At 53.4% G+C, this 13,667-nt stretch overlaps 1 protein-coding gene across 4 annotated transcripts in view; it reads right to left on the reverse strand.

Moving 5' to 3' along the window:
* Nucleotides 1-13,667, reverse strand: part of UNC13B (unc-13 homolog B) — a 3,024,149-nt gene that overhangs the window by 926,069 nt on the left and 2,084,413 nt on the right. The window lies entirely within an intron of this gene.

A 13,667-nucleotide genomic window follows, 5' to 3' on the forward strand; every position in this document is an offset into this window, starting at 1 on the left:
GTTTCCGAAGAAAGGTAGGCACGATGGACCAGGTCTTTCGCTTTTTTGTTATCTATTGGAAGGCAGTTACCATCAAAAAAGGCAGTTTATATATGGCCTTCATAGATCTTAAAACAGCTTTTGACCTGGTCCCCCGGGCTAAATTGTGGGAGATCCTAGGAGGGATGGGATTCCCAAGTAGACTCCTGAGTTTAATCGTAAAACTCCATGAGGGGAATTATGCGAGGATCAGATGGGGTACACAGGGCCAGCTAACGGATAGGGTCCATGTGAGGAGGGGAGTACGCCAGGGTTGTGTTATGGCCCCGACTCTTTTTTCCCTATTTGTGAATGGAGTGGTGGACCATCTGAAAGGGGAAGAGTCGGATGCCCCATCCCTGGCAGGGGAAAGAATCCCCACTTTACTCTTCGCCGACGACACCTTATTGATCTCCAAATCCCCAGTGGGTCTGCAAAAACTCTTGAATCAATTTAGTTCCTTCTGCACTAACAGAGGCTTAATCATCAATACCTCGAAAACTAAATTGATGGCATTCTCACCCTCCAAAAGATTTAAAAATAACTTTTCGCTTAATGGGGCTCCCCTGGAGATGGTCGATTCATTTGACTATCTTGGAGTTCGGATAAATAGTCGAATGACCTGGAAGGACCACCTGGCCAAAATGTTACTCAGCCACCAAAGAGTATCTGGGGTGACTCTGAGGGAGCTTCGCGAGTCAAGTAGTAAACCTGTCTCCCCGGCCATGGCGATTTATGAGGGCCAGATACTCCCGGCGGCATTATATGGCTCCGAGCTCTGGGGGTTCGAAAATGTATCTGATCTCTGCATAGCGGAAAATAACTTCTTGAGGAAGGTGGTGGCCCTTCCAGCTTCCACTCCATTGATCCCCCTGAGATTAGATTTGGGCAGAAGAGCCCTTAAGGACTTGGTGAGGCTACGCCCATTGCTTTTCTGGACCCGCTTAAGAAGGACTGAGGAGCTTGCTAAATACGCTGAAGGGTTGGATGACCTTCTATTGCTCGACACTGGCAAAAAAATTGGATGGCTGAATAATGTGAGAGACCTGGTCCTTAAACTAGGACTAAGAGACGCATCGGATTCTCAGATGCCGCCGCCCAAGGAAGTGATTAAAAAGCTTTACTGGGATTGGGTACAGGGCGAGGCACTGATTGGTTCGGATGTGGGTTCACTCACGGATCGGTTTTTGGAATTTAAATGGGTGAAAAAACTAGAACCCTTCCTAGACCTGATAACCAAACCCCTAGATAGAGCGCTATATCTTAAACTGAGGTACGGGACGCTCCCGGTGCATGATTTCACCATGAGGTGGTCCAAATCTGGTGCCCCCTTGCGTTCGTGCCCAGGCTGTGCAGCACCAAAGGAAACTGTGGCCCACTTATTCTTTGCCTGTCCCGCCTACAAAGTGGCCCGGAAAATCTGGTTGAAACCTGTATGTAGGGAGCTGGGGTTGAGGTGTCATAGTCTGGCATTACGTGTACTTTCTACCGATTCATCATCTACTGTCATGATATGTGGGGTGGCAAAATTTTTGGGTAGCGTTTGGCTGACGCGCTCCCGGTTACTGAAATTGCAGTCTAGGTTACCAACGGACTGATGCACGTAACCGAAGATACCTTCACTTAAATTAGTGACTGTGGAGCATTCCTTATCCCAGGATATCTTTTATGCTGTATTATATTTTATTGTTTTAGCGGGGGAATTGAATATTTATTGTGTATATGTACTCTTTTATGGTGAACAATTTTGCCGAATAAAGATTATTACTAGTACTACAATGTTGAATGTTGTCTTCTGCAGCTGTACAGTAGCTGATACTACTCTGTCCACCAATTGCTGCAGGTCATTAGGAGATACAGCAATAATCTTCTCTTTCGGTGCCGCGACCACATAGTATTTCCGGAGAAGCATTTCTTCCCTTTGGATGTTTGTTAGGCTTCTCCAATCTCGTCCCCGGCAGCAGCATTAATAGTAGCACAGCTAAAGCTGGGGCTGAAAATAGCCTTTTTGCCTCTCAAATCACATTTGGAACATGATTTGGATATTTAAATTAGGCTGAGGGGCGTGTACCACCTCGCACTACTGCAGCGCTCATCCCTCTCTGCAGGGGAGTGAGTTTCCGGCTTGTGTGTGTATCCTCGGCTTTCCATTTTGATGACAAGCAACCCCGGTACAACCCCGGCCAGGGTTGTATTAGGATTGAAAATCGGCCCGAGCACCCTACATGCAAATTGCCTTTCCTCAAAACGCTACTTCGGTGAAGTTTTATAAGCACCGGAAAACAAGTGAGGCCACTTCTGCTCAAGCCCCCTTCCCCCGCTCAGTATGCACACATTAATTGGCCGGCCCAGCGAGAGAAAGGGAGTGACAACTCTGCCTGTTGATAAAAGGGGGGTAATGGACGCTCATCTGCCTCCAGAAAGACCACTCAGGGCCCCACTGGGCCGCTGGCGACATCTGAACACACCAGACACAGCCCAAATTGCCCCCCAGGCTGCACAGCTGGAACTTCGATACCGGCCCCTCGGCCATTACCTCCTCGTCAGCCCTCCCCGTCCCAGTCCTAACTACATGAGCATAGCTCCTCCCACCAGAAACTCCCAAGCATATAACCCCAAGACCTGCCAATCAACAACCTGTTTGTTTTTTCTGCGGAATCACTTCCGAGCGGACTTCATCGAGGGGGGCACTGGAATTGGCCTCCTTTCTGGTAAGTGTGAGACGGGATGTTAAGCGCCCGTTTTTAACCCCTATTGTGCCCGTTTTTATTTTTCCTTGTGGGCATTTGCTTTGAGTCCCTGCTGTAGCGGGACCGTGGGGTTGGGGGTCCGGACTGCCTGGTGTGGGGTGGTGACTCCCTGCTGCAGCCTCCCCTCTTCCGGTTTCGTTCCCTGCTCTAGCGGGTACACCCGGGGAGGGAGCGGGGGTGTGTGGCTGGCTTTTTCTGCGCGCCGAGGGCGTGCCGGTTTGGCTTCTCTTTCTCTTTACTCTCGGTGCTCGTTTCTTCGAGCCCGTGTTTCCCCCCTTTTTATTTGCTTCCTGTAATCCTTGGTGGAGTCTGGGACTGCGGGGTGGGGGGGGGGGACTGCCTTTGTTTGGTCCGTGGGGGCCCGATGTTTAGGTTCAGTCCGACTTTGATTCCTGGGTTAGTGTTCTCTTCCCCGCGTTTCTGTTGTTGGGGCTCCCTCTACTGGCAGTCCAATTTGCTTTATTGCCGTTTTTGTGTTGCTGGAGGGATTTGCATGGGGCTTGATTTCGAGTCTTGGCCTCTTGCTGCTCTGCTGTTGTGGGGCCCTAGGTCTGCTCTCCTGCAGTTCTGTTGGGGAGTTCTTACCTCTGGGTTCACTGGTTCCTGGGGCGGGGTCTTCCGGGTTTCTTCGTGTCCTTAGAGTTGGGCCCTGTTCAGTCTTTTCCTTTTGTAGGTTGGTAGTCTTCTCTGATAGGGCGGTTTGAAGGCCGGCCTTCGGTCCTGTGTAGGGATTGGCTCCCGATCTAGGTGAGAAAGTGGATTCTCTGCTGGCTGGTATGGCGTCTCAGAGCCTGGTGGGGTCTGAAGATGCGGTGCCTTCTGATCCTGGGGACAAGCGTGTCGAGGGGGCCTTGAAGCGATCCTTTGCAGCCTCCAATCTGGCTGTTCGGTCTGCTGCTTACACCAGCTATCTTGTTCAGTCGCTTCTTAAGGACTGTCAGGGTATTTCTGCGCAGCTCATGCAGGAAGAGGATCCCTCTGAGTCTTTGTCCATGTTGGAACAGCAGTTGCGTTTCATGGCTGACTTGTCCTTCGACTCCCTTAGTGCTGCGGCGGCGGCTGCTGGTGCCTCGGTTGCTGCTAGGAGGCAGTTGTGGCTTAAGTTTTGGAAGGCGGAAGCTGCTCAGAAGGCGGCCGTGATGAAGATTCCCTTCACGGGCTCTAAGCTGTTTGGGGAGCCGTTGGAAGCTTTGATTAAAAAGACAGCTGAGGACAAAAAATTGTTGGCTCCGGTCCGCTCTTCTCAGAAAGGGAAGTTTGCGGGTAATAAGCGGGCTTTTGGGCAGGCGTTTCAATCTAAGATGGCTGCTCAGCCCTTTCGTGGTAGGGGACGTGGCCGGGGTGTCCCTTCCTTCCACAAGTCCCGGGGTCAACAAGGTGCTTCCTCTTCTGCAGGTCCCTCCAAGTCGTGACTATGTGATGGATTCCTTGGAGGTGCCGGTTGGGGGTCGCCTCACCTCTTTTTTACCTGTCTGGGAGGAGTTCGTTCGGGATCTGTGGGTTCTACAGGTGGTACAGGTGGTACGGCTGGGCTACAGAATAGAATTTGGGACTCCTCCGATGGATGTGTTCAAAGCTACCCCTGTTCCCAGGTCTCTGGCAAGATGTCGTGCTCTATTGGACGGAGTTCGGGACTTGGTGTCAAAGGGTGCTGTGGTGATGGTGCCTGTGAGTCAACAGGGTCGGGGGGTTTACTCAATCCTATTTTTGATCCAAAAGCCAAATGGGGACTTCCGTCCGGTCCTGGATCTGAAGGCGGTGAACTTGTGTATCCCTCATCGGTCCTTCAAAATGGTGACTCTGCAGTTGATTCTTCCCTTCCTGTCGGTGGGAGATTTCCTGGCTTCTCTCGATCTGCGGGACGCCTATTTTCATGTGCCAGTGCACGCAGATTCACAGAGGTTCCTGCGTTTCTGTGTAGGGGTGGATCACTACCAGTTCCAGGTATTGCCCTTTGGCCTGTCTGCCTCTCCGAGGGTGTTTACTAAAGTGTTGGCGCCCTTGGTGGGTTTGTTGCATGCTAAGGGTATACAGGTTTTCCCTTACTTGGACGATTGGTTGATTTCTTCCTCTTCTTTCCTTCAGGCTCAGTCACATTCCCGGGAGGTTTGCAGTCTCCTTCAACGGTTCGGGTGGATTCTGAACTTGGAGAAATCCCATCTTCACCCCACTCAGGAACTGTTGTTCATTGGGGGGTAGTTCAACACCAGGTTGGGGAAGGTCTTCCTGTCGGAGCCCCGCAGACTGACTCTTGTGCACGAACTGAAGAAGGTGTTGGGGGCTCGGTCTTCCACGGCTCGCCAGTGGTTGCGTGTTCAGGGGCTGATGTCAGCAACTGTGATGATTGTTCCTTGGGCCCGCTTACACTTATACCCCCTCGTGAATCATCTTCTGGAGCATTGGGATCCAGCCTCTCTGAATTACGAGCTGTTGGTTCCGGGGAGTGTGTCCATCGCCCGGGAGTTGTCCTGGTGGCTGGTGGATCGGAACCTCTTACAGGGCTCGCCCTTCTGTCCCAAGTGAGGTTGGTCCTGACAACCGACGCCAGCGAACTGGGTTGGGGTGCGGTCTTGGGTCAGGAGTCTGTGCAGGGTCTTTGGTCTGTGCCGGAGGCGGAGATGTCCTCAAATTGGCGGGAATTGAAGGCGGTTCAGTTGGCGTTGTCTCATTTTCTGCCTTGGGTCCTCCAGAGGGATGTGATGGTGCGGTCGGACAACACGGTGGTGGTGTGTTATATCAACCGCCAGGGGAGCGCGAGGGTGGCTTCCCTCAATTTGTTGGCTCAAAGTATAGGCCTGTGGGCGGAGTCTCACTTGTTGTCTCTGAGGGCTTTACATCTGCCTGGGATTTTGAACTCGGAGGCGGATCGCCTGAGCAGGGTGTTTCCCTCCCTGTCGGACATGTGCCTGTCTCAGGAAGTCTTTCGTTGCCTGATGGCCCGGTTCGGGGTCCCGGTGGTGGACCTGTTTGCGGCCCCGCGGAACGCCTTGAGGGAGACGTTTTGTTCTCTGGTTCGCTCTGCCGAGGTTTGGAGGGTGGATGCCCTGTCCTTCCGGTGGGAGGGGGGCCTGATGTCTGCCTTTCCCCCTATTGCCCTGCTGCTGCGTGTTCTGCTGAAGGTCAAATTTGATCGGGCTTCGGTGATCCTGGTGGCTCCGGATTGGTCCAGGCGGCCTTGGTTCCCTCTGTTATTGAAGTTGGCAGTGGGGCCTTGCTGGAGGTTGCCGGTGGTCCCTTGTCCCTTGTCATTTCCCCCTCTGTCTCTGGAGTGTCTGGTCCGCCTGAGACTGGCGGGTTGGCTGTTGAGAGGATGAACCTTGTGGCGTTGGGGTGTTCTCCTTCTGTGGCGGAATTTATTCAGAGGTCCAGGCGTCCTTCGACTCTCAAATCCTATGCCCGGCATTGGGTTTCTTTTCAGTCTTGGTGTACGGCGCGTGGGTGGTCTGCATTGGAGGTGGATCCGGTACTGGTCTTGGACTTTTTGAAGGACGGCTTTGACTTGGGTCTGGCTGTGCCCTCCCTGAGGGCTCAGTGGGCTGCTGTTCGGGCCTTTCGGGGTTCGGTCTGTGACCCGGTGGTTCCCCTGGTGTCCCGTTTGTTGCGGAGTTGCTTCTTTCAGTAGCCTGTCATTCGGTCCTTTGCTCCTAGTTGGGATCTGCCTCTGGTTTTGGGTGCTTTGCAGGGGGCTCCCTTTGAGCCTCTACTGGAGGTGTCTTTGAGGTTTCTGACGATCAAGGTGCTGTTCCTGGTGGCTATTACGTCGGCTAGGCGGATTGGGGAGTTGGGCTCCTTGCTTCGTTCGGCCCCTTTTTTACGTTTCTTTCCTGATCGGGTGGTACTGCGGCCTGATCCTTCCTTTGTTACCAAGGTCCCTTCCTCTTTTCACTGCTCTGCGGATCTGGTTTTGCCTGTTTTATGTCCTGATCCTCTTTCAGAGGTTGAGGTGCGGCTGCACTGTTTGGACGTCCAGAGGGCTCTTGAGATCTATTTGTCGCGTACTGGGCCGTTTCGTAAGGTGGAATCCCTTTTTGTGACCTTTGGCCTGGCTGGTCAGGGTCTTAAGCCTTCTGGGGCTACCCTCAGTCGTTGGCTACGATGGGCTGTGGGTGCTGCGTATGAGGCCTGTGGTGTGTTGGCTCCGGGGTCTGTTCAGGGAAGGTCGACTCGGGGGTGGCGGCTTCCTGGGCTTGTTTTCAGGGGGCTTCCATGGCTGAAATCTGCAGGGCTGCTACCTGGAGTTCTCCGCACACCTTTATGTCCCATTATCGTTTGGTGGGTGGGGGGACTGATTCTGCTGGGTTTGGGGACGCTGTGTTGCGTTCTACTCCGGTGGTGTGACTTTCTGTGCTTTAATAAAGTCTGTTTTTGCTACTGAGCGAAGACGATTATTGCTTTGGTATCTGCTCATATAGTTAGGACTGGGACGGGGAGGGCTGACGAGGAGGTAATGACCGGTTACTCACCGGTAATATTCATTACTCCGAGTCGTAGCCCTCCCCGTCCCAGTCCAGGTTCCCATCCCTCCCTCCCTGTTTCGGCTTCTTGTGCTTGTTGGGTACAGGTTGTTGATTGGCAGGTCTTGGGGTTATATGCCTCAGGGTATGGGTGTGGCCTGGAGGGAAGGGATGGGTTTCAAGTTGCTTGGGAGTTTCTGGTGGGAGGAGCTATGCTCATGTAGTTAGGACTGGGACGGGGAGGGCTACGACTCGGAGTAATGAATATTACCGGTGAGTAACCGGTCATTGTCCGAGTGCCCGCTTTACCAATCCAGCCTTGTTCCAGACCACTCACAAACGGTTGCTACAGCAAGCATAGCAGGGCCAACAGTAAAAGAGGTTGCAGTATGTGGCCAATGCCTCGTAAATGGCTTGCTTTAACTATATTAATTCAATTTAATAACGTGAAAGTTCTTACCTCTTAAAGGACACCATCCCTGAAGTGTGTTGTGTCCTCGACGTGGCTTCAGCGTCGGACACACAGATTCTTTCGAGATCGGCCCACTGTTCGAAACTGTTCATTTTCCTGCATCCCGCGCACCTCTTTCTGCAGGCTGGGCATTCTGTTGCCCCGTGGGGGCTTCCTCTGCAATACCCACATCATTGAGTACTCTTTCCTGCTTGGCTTGGCTACTGTGTGAGTTACAATCGCATTGATCGGTTCTACCTTTACTGGACTTAGTAGAGCTGCCTCCATGTGAGCTGCTCTGGCACGCTATAATTCTTGGGTCCGTACTGAGGTTAGGATGCCGGCCAAGTGTTTATCCCATTCCTCTAGTATTCTTTCCCGGAGGGCATCCTTGTATAATCTGACCCCATATTTCTTAAGCTTCATCGTGGAAGCCACACATTCTTGCTAGGTCCTTAATGCTCAAAGTGTGCTGATAGGGCAGCCATTAGTGTAAGATGTGTCTTGGAGGCTGCTTCATTTATCGATTTGGCAATCCTGTAAATGTCTTTCCCCCTTAGATGCAAAGCATGGTCCTCCTTTGATCATTGTCCACATTGGTGGCTTCGAAGAATAAAAGAAAAGCGCTCTACCCATTGCTTCCATCGGAGTGCCTGGGCAGAGGGCCATCCTTCCACCAGGAATGGCTCAATGGACTGTATTGTGGCCATGCTATTCTAATCCTAGTACCCCTCACAGTGCCAGCAGGACATGTCGCTACCCCGGATGGTGTGTTTCCCTTGGCCTTTACTAGCTTTGTGGTAATGTGCCCCCCACTAGCCATCCACCGCCGTGTCAGACTTCCCTGTTGTGCTGCAGGCAATCTCAGCCGTGAGCATGTGAAAGTGGGCCTACCTCCTTGCCTTGGTGAAACCTCACTGCTGCTCAGCCATGTGCCCTGGCTCACCTTATCAATAGTGACGCTGATGTGGTTTCCAAGATCAGGCCACGCTGGGGGCAGCTCGTCATGTGATCCTCCTGAGTCTCTGTGTCAGGACACCAGGCCTGTATGGGAGCTGCGGGGCCCAGCCTCCCCTCCGCACGCTCCTTGGCACGAGCACCGCGTGCACCTGCCCTGCACTCGTGCCCGCTACAGAGCTGGAATGGCACTTTGCTGCCCACACCCTCGTCGCCAATGTTGTGTCCTCTACGCGACTTCATACATTCGGACACACAGCGGACCAGTGCACGTAGCACAGTCAGTGTAGGGTGCGTAGTAAAGAAAAACACGGAGTCTGGTGTACTGTGTTCGCAGCTACAGCTTACGTGCCTGGAATGTCGTAACATCCGCCAGGCTCCCATTTATTACCATGGTCCCGTGATGTCCCACCTCTGCAATATCAGCAATACTAAAGGGTCACACAGGAACTGCGGCCGCCCGAGGCCACCGTAGGTGGCCACTCAAGAGGGCGGCCCGTTAAGTGACATTGGGCTTCTCCCGCCCATGCCTTTCCACCCCCTTGTGTCCCCAACGGGGTGGGTGGTGGAGAGGAGGAGCCTCGTGTGAGGCTGCATGTTGGGGCGGGGGGGCGATTTTCTGCATTTCTTTCTTTCTTTTTTTTTTTTTTTGTCCTCATCTCCACCATGGTTGTGATCCTTCGAATCTCTGGACTGGGAGGAAATATAGGCAGGCAGTGAATATGACACGCAAACTCAGTAAGTACTGGTAGGGTTGTGACCAATTGATCGAGTTGCCAAAACCCATATGCTGTGTCAATCACTCTGCACATTCTACCCCCAGCAACTTGTTTCTGCATTTCTTGACAGGGCCTTGGGGTCGCTCTGGTGGCCTGGCCTTGGGTGATCTGCGGCCATTAGGAAGGGACGAGAACATAAGGTAGCTGCGAGTCCATCCCCCCTGACCATGTTCAGGTCAGGGGAGGCCGCGAGAGGCCTCAGCAGGGATGGGCTTACGGGGCTTGTTTGTAGCGAGGCAGCGTCCGGTTCCATTTTGGGGGTCCAGGGGTTGTGTGCCGCTGTGCTCCGGTTTGGGGCCACCGGGTTGCCGGCAGTTATTTGGCCTGCAAAATGATTAGGGCAAAGTAGTCTTGGGGCTGGCCGGGGGCCACAAACACGGGCAGTGCCTGGCAATTTACGCATACCTAAACCCCACCACCCCATAACCCATCGCCCGCACGGTGCACAGTTTAGGGTGACCAACCGTCCGTAAATTTCACGGACAGTCCCCATCGCAAGACCTCTGCAACTCCCTTGCTTCATACTTCCACAACAAGATCGCAACAGCTTCAATACACAACAGCTTCAACAACCAACCAACGCACACCATGACCGAACAACCACCCCCCACCACCACCCTCCACGCCTGGACCCCGATCAGCACCGAAGACACCGTCCGCACGATGAACTCCATCCACTCCGGATCACCGACCGACCCCTGCCCTCACCACGTCTTCAACAAGGCCGACGCTGTCATCGCACCCCACCTGCGAGACATCATCAACACATCCTTCGACACCGCCACCTTCCCTGAGAGCTGGAAGCACGCCGAACTCAGCGCTCTACTCAAGAAACCAACAGCGGACCCCACCGAACTCAAGAACTACCGCCCCATCTCGCTCCTCCCGTTTCCAGCCAAAGTCATCAAGAAGACCGTCAACAAGCAGATGGCCGCCTTCCTCGAGACGAATGGATCCCTCGACCCCTCACAGTCCGGCTTCCGAGCCAATCACAGCACCGAGACCGCCCTCATCGCCGCCACCGATGACATCCGAGCCCTGATGGACAACGGAGAAACAGCGGCCCTCATCCTCCTAGACCTCTCCGCGGCATTCGACACTGTCTGCCACCGCACCCTAGTACAGCGCCTCAGCAACATCGGAATCCAGGACAAGGCGCTGGAATGGATCGTCTCCTTCCTCGACGGAAGAACACAGAGAGTCCGCCTACCACCGTACAAGTCAGAGGCCTCCGAAGTCATCTGCGGCGTCCCTCAAGGATCATCTCTGAGCCCCACCCTCTTCAACGTCTACACAAACGCAAACACAACCTCAGCATAATCTCCTACGCCGACGACACCCAGCTGATCCTCTCCCTGACCAACGACCCCGCCTCCGCCAGAGCCAACCTGCACGAAGGGATGAAAGAGGTAGCCGAGTGGATGACGACCAGCCGCCTGAAACTGAACTCTGACAAGACGGAGGTCCTCATCCTGGGCTCTTCACCCTCCGCCTGGGACGACTCCTGGTGGCCTCCCGCCCTGGGCACCGCACCCAAACCGACAGACCATGCACGCAACCTGGGCTTCATCCTGGACTCCTCCCTCTCCATGACCAGGCAAGTCAACAACGTCTCCTCGGCGTGCTTCAACATCCTACGCATGCTACGGAAGATCTTCTGGTGGATCCCCACCGAGACCAGGAAGACCGTCACCCAGGCCCTCGTCACCAGCCGTCTGGACTACGGCAACGCCCTCTACGCCGGTACCACCGCCAAGCTCCAGAAGAGACTCCAGCGGATCCAGAACGCCTCAGCCAGACTCATCCTCGACATCCCACGAACCAGCCACATCTCCGGACATCTGAGAGACCAAGGCCCGAGCTACCTCAACAGCCGGATCAACTTCTATGCTCCCAAACGCCACCTCTGATCAGCCAACCACGCCCTCGCCGCCGTCCCCCGCATCCGAAGAGCGACTACAGGAGGAAGGTCCTTCTCCTACCTGGCCGCCAAGACCTGGAACTCCCTCCCTCCCGACCTGCGCCTGACCCAAGACCACCTCTCCTTCAGGAAGAAGCTGAAGACCTGGCTGTTCGAGCAGTAGCGGTCACCCCCCCCCCCCACCCCCCCCCCCCCCCCCCCCAGCGCCTTGAGACCCTACGGGTATGTAGCGCGCTCTATAAGTGTCATTGATTGATTGATTGATTGATTAATTTCGGCCGTCTGTCCGTTGTCCGTGAAGGATCCTTTAACGGACGCCATTTGTCCGTAATTTTAACCAGCACAGCTTCCACCCACCTCCCGTCTGAACTCCGAGGCTGTTCCAAAGCTCAGATACCCAGCAGCTTTGGAGAGGCACAGCGGGATGGCCTCACACCTCCAGCCCTTGATGAGCTGTTAAGAGGTGCTCGAAGGTGACAGAGGGAGGGTCTGCGGCTTCAGGAGCAGGGGCTCTATTCAGATGCAAACAGCACTGGATGCGTATCTGCAATTGAGAGGGGCCGCCGCCTCACACATTCCCTTTCTGCCAGGGCCCCAAACATCCTAGAACCGGCCCTGATTACACCGAGGCAGCATTGGTTCTCTTCACAGAGCAAGCGGTTCTTCAAACATGCAGCCTATAATGTAATAAAGTAAAGAAATGGCACAATCGCACCCACACTGATTAACAAAGTATGGAGGACAATCAGTTAAATCTGTTCTCTTGGAGCATCTCCTTTAAGTACTGTATATCACAGTGGGGGGAGGGGGGCAAAACTAACATTTTGGAAAGAGAGCCTGTCTTCTCGTTGTCTTGTCCAGGAGGGAGTGAGGAGCCCTATCCCACCCTCAAACAGACCAGGATGATACTAGAATACTGCATGCCCACCCCTGTCCCCACCCTGGTGGATCCCGTTCCCCCTCCAGTGATGGCTCTTGTCCCCCCATGTGGTGGCAATGCCTGTGATGGCTTCTGCCCCCCCCCCCCCCCCCCCCTGTGGTGGATCCTGTCTCTGCCCTGGGTGGCTTCTGTCTCAGTCCTGGAATGGCTCCTGCAGCGGGGGTGAAGTTCTTGATGGGCCTCTTCTCAGAAAGGCTTAGCTCAAAATTAATATGAAAAGGTGGGTGAGTGAGTAAGTGAAAGGATGGGTGGATGGCTGGATGAATTAGTGAAAGGGTGAGTGTATGAATGAAAGATTGAATAGATGGATAATGAGAGGATAGCTGGATTGATGAGTGAGTGGAAGATGAGAGAGAGAAAAGGTAAATAGCTGGATGTATGGGTGGAAGGGTAGCTGGATGGGTAAAAGGGTGGATGGATCAGTAAAATGATAGATGATTGATGAACTGATAAGTGCAAGGGTGAATGGATGGACAGATGAGCGAAAGGGTGGATGTAAGGACGGATGAGTAAGTGAAAGGGAGGGTAGAGGGACAAAAGGATGAATAGATGAGTGTAGTGAAAGGATAAATGGATCAGAGAAAGGATGGATGAGTGATAGGGTCAATGGATGGATTCATGAGTGGATGAGTAGATGGGTGGGTGGGTGGGTGGATGGATGGATGGATGGATGGATGGATGGAAGGGAGGATTGCTAAGTGAAAGGGTCGATGGAGAGAGAAAGGGAGGATGGATGACTTAAAGGGTGGATGGTTGGAAGGATGAGTGACTGGGTGGATGGATAGCAAGTGAAAGGATCGCTGGATGGGTGAAAGGGTAAATGGCTGGATGGATGAGTGAACAAATGGATGGATGGATGGGTAGAAGAGAGGATGGATGAGTGTACAGATGAATAGGGTGAAAGGGTGAAAGGGTGGATGGATGGATGATGGATGAGTGAAAGGATGAATGAAGGGATGGATGAGTAAAATGATAGATGGAAGGATACATGATGGATAGGTTTGCAAATGGTTAAATATGTTTGGATATGGCTCGGTTTACTTATATACTATTGCGCGACCTCTGATGTGTCTGTAAAACTTATCCAATTGTCCTGAAGTTTTGTCCTGAATTTTGACCTACTGTCCTGAATTTGTGTCCTGAATTTTGACCCTTTGTCCTGAATTTTTACACTCACTGTCCTGAATTTGCACCAATGCCAGTTGGTCACCCTAGCACAGTTGCGCGAAGCCCATAGAGGCTGTAGCCATACACGGGTGGCGATGTGTGTTAATCAGGTTGGCGAAAGGGATCCCGCAGGCTTGGTAAAGGTGCGAACAGGTGAGAGATGTGTCATGGTCGGTTCGTGACAAGGGCACCGTACGTGGGTTGGCTCACCTTGGCGTGAGCATTTCTCA

This window comes from Lissotriton vulgaris, chromosome 3_1 (genome assembly GCF_964263255.1).
Source record: "Lissotriton vulgaris chromosome 3_1, aLisVul1.2, whole genome shotgun sequence".
NCBI lineage: Eukaryota > Metazoa > Chordata > Amphibia > Caudata > Salamandridae > Lissotriton > Lissotriton vulgaris.